This window comes from Petaurus breviceps, unplaced genomic scaffold (assembly GCF_028583685.1).
Source record: "Petaurus breviceps papuanus isolate PSGF00001 unplaced genomic scaffold, PetGlider_PUasm1.0 164, whole genome shotgun sequence".
Classification (NCBI taxonomy): domain Eukaryota; kingdom Metazoa; phylum Chordata; class Mammalia; order Diprotodontia; family Petauridae; genus Petaurus; species Petaurus breviceps.
The window spans coordinates 10,937,338-10,952,255 of NW_027185735.1; the positions used below are offsets into that span (position 1 = coordinate 10,937,338).

A 14,918-nucleotide genomic window follows, 5' to 3' on the forward strand; every position below is an offset into this window, starting at 1 on the left:
ATGGCAGCTGCACAGATGCAGTGCCTCAGTGGCTTCTCACCTCAGGGTCAGAGGCTGACTGCATTCCCAAACTACTGGATCCCAAAGTCCACACTGCACTGATCTCTCACTGTGTCCTTAGTATCTATGGGTTGATAATTTTGGAAACCATCATAGCTGCTGGTGATCTGAAGTCCCTCCAGCCGGTGGCTGGTCAGGCTACTCTGGGGCTAAAACCTTGGGCTACCATGGAGCCGGGGTCAGCTCCCAGAGCGCTTCACAGGCTGCTTGCCTGCCGGGCTGTCCTCAGTGGGAGGTTAGCTTCTCTGTGTCATTTTGTGGATTCAATAGCTCCAAAGTTTGTTCAGAGTCATCTTTTACATGAACTGGAGGTGGTGGGATCCGCAGCCCAGCAGAAGTTTTGTTTCTACTCCGCCATCTTGACTCTGCCCCCTAGACGAATCTAAATTTTAAGTCACAATTCTGAAGTCTAAATCCCATTCTCAGACACCACTTTCTTTACAGCTGTTCATTTTTCTCTTCTACATCCCTTGCTTTCAATGGGCAACAATGAGGAAAAAATAATTTGTCTCCCTATGATCTTGTTTCTTGCCCAAGACTTCATAATTGTTGGCAATACTTTTTAGGTCCCTTTTGGCAGTATCATTTGTATCTACATGATTTACCAGAATTAGGTGATTGTCTTCTATTAAATAAGTCTTGGAAAGTTCTCTATAATGTCTTAGATATATGTTCCTGGAAGACAACAGACCTCTTTATTGTTGTTGTTAGGTAAAAAAAATAGCTGCTTCAAATTCTCGAGCAGGGAAATACTAATGCTATGCTTCTTTTCTTCCTCTAGATAGTCTCTCAGTTGTGACTCTACCCTTTCATTCTTTGGATAATGAGCAGATTCTTTCTTCTCAGAGCCTCCAGCTCTCTGTTGCTCAGATAAGCTTGAAATCTAATTATACAGTTCTAATTATAGAGTTGCTCCTTTCCTCGCCATTCTTATCTGTGTAATACTTTTCCATCCATCAACATTCTGACAGGGTCCAATTTCCCTTCCCCTACCTCATAACCCATCTTTTCCTTTAGTTGCTAGTACCAATGCTAGTACCTTCTCTCTCTATTTTGTATTTAACTCCTTTGTATTTATTCTCTTTACATTTTTTCTATATATACTTATGTAACAGGTAACTGGGATGAACCAGTGAGCTTGCCAGGCCTTATGTACATTTACAGTGTACTTAGTTGATGCAATCACCACATGAACTTTGGAAGATGTACAAAGATTCTGAAACTGGATCCAGTCCACTAATCACATGGTGAAGAGGAGCCTTTTTGATTGTCTGTGGGTATGGAATTGAGGTGCATTCAGAAATTACTTGCCAACCAGAGATCTTGGATCTGGCTCTTTCTGGTTTGTCTGGCATTGGACAAGGAAAATGAGTTGCTATATCTCTTTGAGTAGGGGAGGGACCTTCTAACTCTGTTGTGTCTATTCTTTCCTGATTTTAGGCGGAGACATGGATATGACCTTGAGAGGTTTGAAAGATCAGGAGAATAAGCCACTGAAACTCTGGGATCTGGAGTTTATGATGGGATTTGATGGAAGCCAAACAGTGAGGAACAAAGTCCTGAGTGTCATGTCTGGCCCAGTCTAGCAGTAGCAGAGATATGGGCCCATCCATTCATTGACTAGACCACATTTGGAAGTAAAACTGATACAGGAAAATGTTATGTAAAAACTGTTAGTTCTGAGCCCATTCTTCATAGGGAATGAGGTATATAGGGGAGAATATACTCAAAGATATTAGGGGGAAATGTTTTCAACTTCTATTCTTGTTATATCTTCATAGTAAATATTTTTTTGCAAAGACTAATTAATGTTAGTTTATTAAATGAAATTGGGGTACCAGTCAGTGAAGGTTAACAGGGGGCAGAACACACTAGAATGGGGGTTTGAGCAGATAATATTACAGAAAAATAACTTCACTCTTTCAGGGGTCCTAAAACCCTAAGAGGGAAATGTAACTGGCCTCATCTAGGTAAGAGTGTAGAGACTCACTACACTTATATATGTCATATATAACACAACAAAACATAACATAATACAACACAACATAACATATAATATGACATGATATGACATGACAGGACGTGACATAACATAACACAATATAATATAATATAACATATATATCACTATATAATATATAAATATAATGCATATATTGACATATATCAATACACTTATTTATACCTGTGTCTCCTATATGAGGATAAGTAAATGACTGTTAATTCTTTTAATCTGATGTCTAGTACTTAGCACAGTGCCTAGTATATAGCAGGTACTTCATAAATACCTTCTTGATTGATTCTCCCTAGCAACCCAGAGTGTGGGAAAAGGGGCATTCTTTTAGTCTTAGCACCTTTTTCCACTGGAAGGATATCACTCTACACTTGGAAAACAGTTGGCTGTCATTCATCTGTGGCAGAAATGCAATCATTGCACATTTGACACAAGTTACTACACAATTTCTCATATTCTCCAGACCAACTGAGAGTTTCAGGTTTTTTTAAAACTGTTTGAATTCCCCTTCATATTTCCCAGTTTAGTGGGCAGGGTTCTGAAAGGGGCCCCCTATTCCTGAAGGTGTAGACATTTACCATGAATTGGTTATATAATGCTACCTAGGTTGGATGAGGTCATAGTGGTAGAGAATTTTAGATCAGATGGTGGCTATTAGACTCTTCCAGTTTGGGAGAACCTATATTTCACATTTGGGTATTTTACTGGTTTGCTCCTAGGCATTCTCAGAGTCTCCTCCATCAGCCTGAGATCCAGGCCACCTTCTTCTGGCTTCTGTGTTTCAGGAACTTCTGAAATGCTTTACAGGCTGTCCCCAGATTGGACTCATCTCCCACTGCTGCCTCCTGTCTCCTTTCTTTTGCATCCTGAAGCCTCACAGATTACAACCTCACCACCTGCCATAAGGACACAGTACACTCAAGAACGTCCCTTAATACACTTTTCTCCAATCACTAAAACTCTGCTTAGACTCATTCTTTTTTTTTTTTAAAGCAATCGGGGTTAAGTAACTTGCTCAAGGTTACACGTCCAGGTGTTTCTGGGTGGGTGCTAAGTGTCTGAGCCCAGGATTCGATCTCCAGGTCGTGCTGACACTGGAGCCGGTGCTCTTACTCGCTGTGCTACCTGGCCGCCCCTAGACTCATTCTTCAATAGTTAGTATACTCCCATGCCTTCCCACTTTCCCTTTTCCAGTGATTCTGAACCTCTGGCTCCTGAAATACAAACCCCATTACCTTTCCTCAAACCCCTGTCCCTTCGTTCCTATCCTCTTTATCTCTACCCTGCAAATGTCCATCTGCATTTTCACTCTTGCTCTCTGGAATTCTTGCTCCATAATTAACAAAACTGTTTTCATCTTAAATCTTTTCCTTTCTCATTCTTTCCATCATCTGGCACTTACTGAGACCCAGTTCCCACCTGATGAAACTGAATTTCTGGCTACCCTTTCCAGTACTAGTTGCATTTCTATTCATGCTATTTCTTCTCCCTTTCCACTGGTTGTATTGGGGGAGTCAGATTACTCCTTGCTCCCCACTGCCACTTCCAGACTCTCCCTCTACCACTATCACTCAGCAAATTCTCGTTTGAGTTTCACTTTATTCAAATTTATCATTCAATCCAAATTCAGGTGACAGGTATTTAATTGATCCCAAGGACATTCTCTTTTTTTCCTCAATGAATTCAATGCCTGACTTGCAGTCTTTCCCTCCTCCACAACTTCTGGCCTCATTTTCTTTTTTTACCCATTAAGAAGTTTAATTCCCTGAATCTGTGAAAACAACAAGGATTTAGCAATCTGTGATTGTCATGATCATCCCCATCATAGGCAAGTCCTATCAGAGCCACAACTATTATGCTCCTCCCCACTTGTAGCCCTCCAAAACATAAATCATCCATCATTGTCACTCAAATCACAATCCTCTTCATCAACAATGTTAATCATGTCAGAGCTACCACTCCTTGGTGTAAATCCATCAGCAATTAGCATTATTAAAATCTCAAGGTCACCACATAGGTGTTTTATTTGGGGGAAAAAGAAAAACCTTTCCAGAGGTACATAAAATACATTTTCAATACAGAATGACTTGGAGATCTCCTCAGTGGGGTCATTTTTGAACTCATCACATTCAGGATGAACAAATTTAAACTCATTACTGTTGAGCACAACTCCACCCTTTCCTCCCCCAATTGATCCATGAGCAGGAATGTCAGCCTAGGGTAAAATCCCTGCCAGATATTTCTCCATTCTTCCCGGTCCCCTGACCCCACCACCCACAGGATATTCCCCATCTCCACCCATTCTAGGTTCCCTGTCCCTCAGCCTAGGGTAAACTTCAAGGGCAAATTCAAATATATATTGACAAATCACTGATTGTAGTTTTAGCTTATGTAACCTGACTATTGGAATCTCTTTAAAAACTGGCACATTGTCCATGCCAACTCACTGTCTGATCTGGGTATGTGACCCTGGCAATCCCTCAGTAATATAATCCACTTCCAAATTTCACTCTCGGGGATCTTTTGTCTTGCTCCTTTCGGCTCAACAAAAATTGGAGGCCCCAGTGAGATCTGCAATGTTCCATGGCACTGCAAAGATCCCCGAATAAGAAGAGCTCTTGGCCTTGGGAGGTAGGCATCTGCTTGCCCCTATTCTTAGGGTGACTACCCGTGAGGACGTTCCAGGGCCCCAGGTCTTCAGGAGGGAAAGATCGCACTTGCCTCCCAACTTCAACTTGCTCCTCATTCGGCCTTTTCATGGATCCAGGACCTCCAGTTTGGAGGTGAGTAAAATTCTGTCCTGTTTCCTGGAGGGGGGAGGGCTAGACATAGCCATTTATGCAGGGGGCATCTCCTCCCTGGGCAAAGCTCGAGACGTTGGTTGGGCCTCTTTCCCGTCAGCGGTCTGGTTAATGTCTGTTTGTCTGTCTTTTTATGTGTCCTATGATTGCTTGAGCTCATTTGCTTCCTGTTCAGAATCTGCAGGAGGTAAACAAGTGGGTAGGGACTATTATTTGTCTGTCTTTTTATGTGTCCTATGTTTGTAAACTTTTGTCTTGGGCTCATTTGCTTAAAGCCTTTTCGGTTTTTATTCTGCAAAGCAGGTATTCAAGTGGCTATCAGATGAGCACCTCCAAGGAAGCTTTTCTTATTTCCACTGGGAAGATATATTTGTTTATAAGACTATACTGTTTGTCTGTCTTTTCATCCTAGAACATGGGAGGTTCAGCCAGTACATCAAAAACTCCCCGGGGTTGCATACTAAGCCATTTTAGAGTAGCCTATCTGGATGGGACAGATTATGGGGTCCCCTTGAAGAAGAGGAAACTCATTTCTTATTGCATGAATGAGTGGCCCATGTTTGGGGTGGGCTGGCCCCTTCAGGGAAGTTTCAACAAGCAAATTATCCAATCAGTGTGTTGGGTGGTCACAGGGAATCCAGGACATCCAGATCAGTTCCCTTATATTGATGTCTGGCTAGACTTCGTCACCCATTCCCCTCTCTGACTTAGGAATTGTTCTTTCCAAAGGGGTATCTGAATCCTTGTGGCCCACCCACTCTCAGACACTCCTATTGACCCCGAGGCCCCTAAAAATGCCATAGCCTTAAATATTGCCTTTGCTTCCCAGTTTGCCCCTGACATTAAAAAGAAACTCCAGAAACAGAAAAGTTTTGAGGGAGTGGTTATATCCTAGCTGGTAGAAACTGCCCAAAAGTTTTATGACAAAAAGGACAGCTCCTCTGACAAAGCAGACAAGAAGCTTGCCTGGGTCCTTGTGGCTGCACTTCAGACTCCCAAACAGGGTGCCCAAGTGGGCACCACACCACATGGTGCCCGCCCCCTGTAATGCCAAGCAAAGGCAACTTCCCAAGGTTCAAAATACCAGCATGTGCTCTCCATTTTATTCAGTGACAAATTAAGAACAGACAGAATCAAAATATAGCATAATTCAAAATACAGCATTTACCAAGTGTAATTCAATAATCTCCAAGTACTACCCCACTCCTGGACATTACATTCATTTAATCAATCCCAAAGTCCCTCTTCTAAATACTACTCCACCCCTAGGCTGTACCTTCATTTAGTCCATCACAAAGCCCCTCTTCTCAAATGGAGATTAGTTTCCAATCATAAGTAAAGTACATTCATTTGTTCAATCACAGAGCACAAAAAAGTCAAAAGTTCCCCACCCTTGGATCACAATTGAATCTACCCCATAGTTACAACAAGCTTAAGCACAGCATTTAATACCCAAATGGAGGTCTTTTCTTCATCTTGACACGAGGCAAGTTCTCAGCAATCTTTGTTCCTGGGGAGACAAAGCTTAGCATGGCCACAAGATACATTGACAGTGATTTCATTAATTCATTCTCTGTCTGCAGAACAGTCCTAAGACCCCTGAAAACATTAGCAAAACCTTCTTCCAGGATTTCTGTAAACATACAACAAGAAAATCCATCTTCAGGGCTTCTGAACCAACAGCAAGGTTCCAAGACCTCTGCAACAACAGGACTGTCCTTCACCAGTGGACAGAATTCACTCTCTGTCTGCAGAACAGTCTCAGTAGCTCTGAACCAACAGCAAGGTTCCAAAACCTCTGCAACAACAGGATTGTCTTTCACCAGTGGACAAATCTGGCAAAACAACATCAAAACAGACAAAGTACCAGCATAACAGCCATGTCTCCTCAGTTCTTGGCAGCTCTGGGTGGCAGCTCTCAAAAGTCCTGGGCAATTCAAAGTGGCCCTCAGCAATCCTCTCAGTCTTTCTCTGCCTCCAAGGTGCTGCTTCCAAAAAATTCTTCTGCCTCTCTTTTTTCTTGTGTCTCTCTAAATTTACGTCTCCAGCTCCTCCCAGTCCAGCCCTCTCTTTTCACTCAACAAGTCCATCCCACAAGCGGGATTCACAAGCTCTGGGTTTTAACACAATCAAACCAAAAACCAAGCCAATGCAGGGGGATCTTTAAATTTAATTACTGTTACACCCCCTCTTGAGAGGGACCAATGTGCCTACTGTAAGGAATTAGGCTACTGGAAAAAGGAATGATCCCGGGGAAAAGAAAAGGAAAAAAAGCCTGCTGCTCTCTAGAGGGTCTAGCATTCACTGCTTGACAGGGCCCAGAGATTTTCTCACTAGACTCCCTTAGCTTTTTTCCCCCCTTCACATTGTGTCTCAGTATGTTGATGATATCCTCCTTGCAGCACCTACTGAAAGCCCTTGTTTATCTGCCACCTCCGATCTTCTTTCTCTCTTGCAGTCTTTGGGTTACCGAATTTCTTCCAAGAAAGCTCGAATCTGTTTATCTCAGGTCACCTATCTTGGTTACATTCTCTCAGGGGGTACTCAATCCCTTTCCCCCTCCAGAATTCAAACCATTCTAGACTTACCAACCCCAAAGACTTAAAACAACAACAACAACAAGGTTCGAGAATTTGGGGGTAGAGTAGGTTACTGCCAGCTCTGGATTTTGGGTTTTGCAGAAATTGTGAAACCTCTTTATTCTGCCACTGCAGGAGCTGGGCACCTTTCTTGGTCTGGCCCAGTACAAGAGGCTTTTGATACCCTCAAGGCCATATTGGCCTCAGTGCTTGCCTCAGCCCTACCTGATATTTCCAAGCTTTTCCATCTTTTTGTTGCTGAATCTAATAGGGTGACTAAAAGAGTCCTCACCCAATCCCTGGGCCCCTGGAGCTGCCCTGTTGCCTGTCTTTACAAATGTTTAGATTTAGTGGCTGCAGGCTGGCCACCTTGCCTCGGGGCGTCACTGCAATGGCCCTCCTTGTTAAGGAAGTTGATAAGCTTTCCTTGGGTCAGTCCCTTTCCATCTCCGCCCCTCATTCTGTGGAGACTCTCCTCCATAGCGATCCTACCCGCTGGCTCTCTAACTCCTGACTAACCCAACCCCAGGCTCTCCTCCTAGATCAGCCTTGTCTAACTTTTTAAAAAACCTCTGTTCTTAACCCTTCCACTTTGCTCCCTGACCCTGAACCTAGTCTACCCTCCCCTGCTGTCCACAATTGCCTTCGGGTCTTTGATCAGGTCCAGGCTTCGAGAGGGATCTCACTGACACACCCCTGAAGAACCCTGACTTAATCCTCTTCACTGATGGCAGCAGTTTCGTCAATGCAGGGATACACAGGGCTGGTGCAGCGGTAGTGCCCTCCCCATCTCTCTCGGTCCTATGGTCATACCCCCTCCCTCCTGGGTCCTCTGCCCAATGCTCCGAGCTCGTTGCTCTGACCCAGGCCCTCCGCCTCTCGGAGGGAAAGTCAGCTAACATTTACACAGATAGCCGGTATGCCTTTGCCACAGCTCACGTCCATGGTGCTATCTACTGTGAACACGGTCTCCTGACTGTGGCCGGCAAGGCTATAAAGAACCAGGACGAAATCTTATCTTTTCTTGACTCTATTTGCCTCCCCTCCTGCGTTTCCATCATTCGTTAGCCAGCCCATCAAGTGAATTACACCCCAGAGGCAGATCTGGGCGTCTGACATGCTGCTGTGTCTTCCCTTTCCCCAACTGTCTGTTCCCTTATGGAAATGCCCACTGTACCCATTTTTCCCTCCTATTCTAAAACGGAAGATTCCTTTGCCCATAAATCAAAAGGGAAAAAGGAGGAGTCAGGTTGGTGGGTCCTCCCAGGAGACCGCCTCCTAGTCCCTGAAGCTCTGGGGAGGGAATGTATAAGGCTATTTTTTTACACCAGACGACTCACCTGGGGGAAAGAAAACTCGGTCTCCTCTTGTGAGAAAGGTACTATATTCCCCATCCAAATGAGCACCTATCTAGCACTGTAAGTCTCTGGGAGACATGTGCATGGGTAAATGTGAAAGAAAAAAATAGGACCAGTGGGGGTCAGAGTAAGAAGATTGCAGCCAGGGGAACACTGGGAGGTCAATTTCACTGAGATAAAACCATGTGTGCAGGGCTACAGGTATTGGTGGATACATTCTCTGGGTAGGTAGAAGCATTCCTTGTGAAAAATGAAACAGCCCTAATAGTAGCAAAAAAAACTCCTTAACGAAATTGTCCCTCAGTCTGGCCTCCCCATGAGAATTGGGTCAGATAATGGACCAGCATTTGTAGCCAAAATATCACAAGCAATAGCAAAAGCTTTAGGGATTACTTGGAAACTACACTGTGCATATCGGCCTCAGAGCTCCAGGCAGGTGGAGAGGGCAAACAGGACTCTGAAGGAGTTTCTCACCAAGACTGTCCTGGAAACCCAGGAATCCTGGGTCACCCTCCTGCCACTGGCCCTGCTTAGAAGCAGATGCACTCCCAATAAATTAGGACTGACCCCATTTGAAATTATGTTTGGAAGACCACCACCCATTCTTCCTCTAATCTGGGAAGACCTAAACGCTGAAATAACTAACTCTTCCCTCATTGAGTTCCTACGGGGTTTGCAGGCAACTCAGAAAAAACTCCTCCCCTCAGTCCCCGCTGCCTTCCCGGTCCCAAGCTCAGCCTCAGTGTACCCGTTTCAACCTGGAGATTCAATGCTGGTAAAGAAATTCACCACTACGGTTCTGGAGCTGAGGTGGAAGGGGCCACATGTCATGATCCTCACTACACCCACTGCTGCCAAAGTGGACTCTATCCCCACCTGGCTCCATTATACCAGAGTGGAGCCTGCTGTCACCTCAGAATGGAAAGCAGAAGTCCACGAGGACCCCCTAAAGCTAAGGCTTATCCGATCCTCTTCCTCATCCTCCTTTTACCTCCTTGCGTGGTCCTCCACAATCCCCATGCCCCAGACCAAGCTATACCTGGGTGGTAACCACAGGAAATGGACAATCCTGGACTTTCCAGAACCCAGAACACATACGGCTCCCCCTCAACTCCCTTTTCCCCTGAACTAGACTATTTGGGGGCCCACCAGCAGATGCAGGCTACTTGCTCTGTTCAGATACAGGATGCCCGTGCACCTGTTCTTGTGTCACAGCTTACCACCTTCCCTCTTCTAGCCCTGGTGCCTCCCTGTGCTACAGGGCAGGTGATAGTGGGGGATTGGACCCATTGTTCTGAATCCATACAATCAGGTCTGACCCCTGGCAACCCAAGCTTGATCTCACTGTTCAAAACCCCTCTGACCCCGCCTGGGGAGTCCCGGTCTCTCGGGTCCTGGGAATCATCGTTCCTGCCTGGGGGACTATGGTCGCTCCAGAGGAGGAGGAAGAGGAGGAGGAGGGGCAGGTGGGAAAGACGGTAGTACTGACTGTAACCAAGAAGCCTCCTGTGCCCCTACCCGATCATCACCCCATTGGTCCCATAAGGGACTTGGCTATCCCTGCCCCAATAGGGAACCCCGATGTCCAAATCACAATACCAGCTGTCACCACTGGGCCCCGGTCAGGTCATATGCCCCCTATCTTCAAAGATTCAGGAATCTCGCAATTAGCAGGCCCCTTTACTTACCCTCCTGTCAGTTGTTCATAAAACACTTAACAGCTCTAACTACAAGTTGGGAAAAGATTGCTGGATCTACGTTGAACCACAGCCTCCTTACTATGAAGGGGTGGCACTAAATGTCTCAGTCACCCCTACTTCCAACACAGATAATTGTGAGTGGGACCACCCAAGGTTCACCCTCGGGGATGTACAGGGAACAGATATCTGCCTCATATCATCCAGCACTCCTTTATCCAGCTCTTGGTATAGCTCAATTTGTGGACAAACCCACTAGATTCAGGCCTCTAGCTCAGACTACTTTCCCTGCCCCTCTAGGAGCCTGGTGGGCATGCCATGATGGCCTTACCCAGTGTGTCTCTGCTACAGTGTCCCTCAGAAAACAATAACACACTGAGGGCCCCTTGTGCATCCTAGTGGCCATAATTCCCCGGGTCACCCTTCTCCCAGGCAAACAAGGTTGGCATTACTTTTCCCCAGAAGGGCAACTGAGCCACAACCAAAGGTGGGCAGTACCACTCCTCATTCCCATCTCAGTGGGTTTGGGCCTTGTGGGTTCTGCAGCAATCGGGATGGCAGCCTTGATTAAGGGGGAGACCAACTATCAGGCCTTAAGTACACAGGTAAACATCGACGTCTCCCACATAGAGCAGTCCATCTCAGCCCTGGAAAGATAGGTGGACTCTCTGGCAGAGGTGGTTCTCCAGAACCACAGAGGCCTTGACCTTCTTTTTCTTAAATGGGGTGGCCTGTGTGCAGCCAATGGCGAGGCTTGTTGCTTCTCTGCAAACAATTCTGGAGTGGTGCAGGAAAGTCTGAAGTTGGTACGCCAGAATATTGCTAATAGACAAAGAGAGTTGGAAAAGTCTGAGAATTGGTATCAGTCCTTGTTCCGGACATCCCCCTGGCTCACTACATTGGTATCAGCCTTGGTTGGTCCTCTCTTCCTCCTGACCATAGTTCTGATTGTAGGACCCTGTCTCATCAATAGCTTTCTACAATTTGCCAAGTCCCATATCAACTCCATTAAAATGTTAATTGTCAGGGACCCCTGCTACCATCCTTTAGGAACAGAATTGGGTAACCTGGATGATGTGGCTCCAGCCATATCAAAGGTTTGACATACCTACAAAGAAAAGTAGAGAATGTTGAGTACAACTCCACCCTTCCCTCCCTCAATTGATCCATGAGCAGGAATTTCAGCCTAGGGTAAAATCCCTGTCAGATATTTCCCTATTCTTCTCTATCCCCTGCCCTCCCTACCCACCGGATATTCCCCATCTCTGCCTATTCTAGGTTCCCTGTCCCTCAGCCTAGGGTAAACTTCAAGGGTGTGGGAAATTCAAATATACACTGACCAATCACTGATTGTAGTTTCAGCTTACTTAACCTAACTATTGGAACCTCTTTAAAAACTGGCACATTGTCCATGCCAACTCACTGCCTGATCTGGGTATGTGACCCCAGCAGTCCCGGGGTAATAAAATTCACTTTCAAATTTACTTTCAGGGATCTTTTGTCTCGCTCCTTTTGGCTCAACAATTACTGCTATCACCCACATTCTTCATATTGAGGATCTCTAGTAGAACACTCCTCATTTTTAAGATTCAAGAATAAACTTCATTGAATACTCCTTCCAAAGGTACTTTCCTTCCTTCAGACATGGATATATCACTGTACTGACTGTTGTGTGAGTACCTTTGATGTTTTTTTCATTGTGTAGACATTCAACAGTTTGGTATATTTTCCCCAAAGACTTGTACAGAAGCCTTCAGTTCTGAGTACAGAACTGAACAGCCTCAGTTCCAGGTGGTGGTTCCACTAATCCAGTAAACTCCACTTAATAACCATAACAATAACCATAGTTATTACTATAGTTAATAGCCATAGTGTCTAGCTTCATCTAAAGCCCAGTTCTGAAATTGCGTTCTTTCCTATTCAAACTTGTGATCTGCGTGTTGAATAGTGTCTTTTCTGAAAACAAGGGATTAAATTTGGAATTTGGCATGTTGATAATAACCATGGTTGGAGAGAAGAATCTAAATGTTACTTCTGGGAACTGGATCAACTCTTTGGCATTTAGATATTCTATTAGTTCTACGAGTGTTAGCAAATCAAATCCAAGGAGGCAAGGATCTTTTCCCACCCCAGAACCATGATATAAAGTAATAGTTAAAGGTCTCTCCCTGGGGTCTAGATGGTCTCTAGCACCCATATGTAACCTATAAATGTTCCACATTAATATGTTCTCATTGATATCCAGTGAAGTAAACACCTCAGTGGATTCATGATATTTTTGCCTTCATAAGAGCTTACAGTTGGTACATCCCAAATCTGCAACATTTTGGGGTTTTGTTTCTATGCAAAAATATAAAACAAACTTATGCCACTGTTCAGATATTAAGGTGTGAATTTAATATTCTCCTTTACTTGAATTCCTTGAATATCTGAATCAATCATAATGTCACTCCACCCTGACCTTCAGTGTCCATATTTTGACTCCTTCAAGCACTTTAACTTTCCAGGTCCTTAATTTTCTTAATTATCACCATCTACTTCTCCATTCCACCTCAGTTACACGCAGAGAGAATCACATCCTTGATCTTGGTATCACCTACAAGTGTTCCACTTCCATGTTCATGAGCTCTGAAATTTCTTTAATAATAATCTTTTATCATTTTGATTCAGTTTAGGGGTGTGGGAACCCCAAAATATCAGGGTACAGGGCAGGGTGGTCACCTGGAATGTCATGCACTTAAACTGTCTTCTAGTCAAGTGGGAAAGTTTATCGTGACACCAATAGAAGAGGGCAAAGTTCCTTAGGGAACTTGCAAACTAATAAGGATGATACTGATGCTTATATTCAAAATGGACGGTGAAAGGAATGTCAAGTAGGCTAATTAGGTGATCTGGGTAGGATTAAGGAATGGGTCAGTTTATGAAAGTAGTCTGGAGTGGGCCAGGTGCCTTGAGCAAAGATGCCAGCTCTCTGGGCTGCTGGAATTATGGGAAAATTCAAGGAGTCAATAGAAATAGCTTTGTTAAAGGGACAAGATCGTTCTGTTTATACAAAGGTTTACCAGAAGCATGGTCCTTGGGCAGGCACCCTATGCCTTCATTGATAGCTTTTATCTGAGGAATTACAGGGTCAGGCCTGTATGTCACTGGTTGCTTCTAGGTCTTTTCCTTTAGGGGTTCAGGTCCCATTACCTCATCAGTTCCATCTTTCCCTTACCACCCCTATTCCTGCTCTTCATCTTTACTGAAATCTGCAATCCTTTTACCCTTCAGTCATTTCTACAAATCATATCTTTTTCTGATGTTGAGGCTTTGGAGGTGACTAAGGCAAGTATTTTTTTTTCTAGGTCTTCTGTAACTATGGCTGTCAAAGGCACAGAGCTGCATTATTCAAAAAAGCACTTGCCATATTGCATAATAATAATAGCTAATATTTGTATAGTGCTTACTGTTGCAGTTTGGGATGCTGAGAACCCCAAAATGTAAGAGTACAGGGTGAGTCTGCTTGGAAAGAATTCAAGTACTCAAGCCTTCTTTCAGTCCAAGTAATGAGGTTTATTATGCCAATGGAGCAGCAAAATTCCTAGTAAATCTGCAACTTAATGGGGGTGAAAGTGGTACTTATATTCAAAAGAGGGGAAAAAGGTCAGTGAAAAGGTCTTGATGGGATTAAGGAGTGGTAAGTAGCCTGGGGTGGGCCAGGGGGGCACAATGAAAGGAGTTAAGTGGTCTGAGAGCCATAGTGAAAGGGCTGTTTAAAAGATTATTGAGTATCTAGGTGGGCTGGAATAGACCAGATGCCTAGGGTGGAAATGCCAGTGATCTGGGCTGCTGAAATGTGTGGGAAAGTTCAGGGACTGGGCTGCTTTCAAAGACATGGCCTTTTACTTTTTGGGATCCAGGTATCATCACACAATCACTTACTATGGGCCAGTCTAGTGTTTACTATACTATAGATTCCTATAGTTACTGTGCTAAACACTTGACAATTATTATCTCTTTTGGTCTTCACAACAACCCTGGGAGGTAAATACTATTTTTATCCCCATGATACAAATGAGGCAAAGGGAAGTTAAGTGATTTGCCCAAGGTCACACAGTAAGTGTGTGAGGTCATATTTGACTCTTGGCTTAATGCTCTATCCACTGTGCCACCTCATTGCTTCTCCACCTCCATCTCCACAGGAGTTGCTTTCTACAATGATGGCAATTAGGGCTGGTCTAGAAGCAAGACCTGTGGTCTGGGGGGTTCTAGCCATATTCAAATAAATAAGCCCTAATTAAAGTGGGTGTTTCTTTTAAGGCATTTACCAGAGAAACCACAAGCCATTCCTCTTCTAAGATAACTAATTGTAACAGAACTGAGATAGTTGTGCTATTAGCCAAATAACAGAATCATATTCTGGTTTC

At 44.3% G+C, this 14,918-nt stretch overlaps 1 pseudogene; it reads right to left on the bottom strand.

Moving 5' to 3' along the window:
• Window positions 1-3,965: 3,965 nt before the first annotated feature.
• On the bottom strand, window positions 3,966-12,951 carry LOC138156971 (small RNA 2'-O-methyltransferase-like; annotated as a pseudogene).
• Window positions 12,952-14,918: the final 1,967 nt, after the last annotated feature.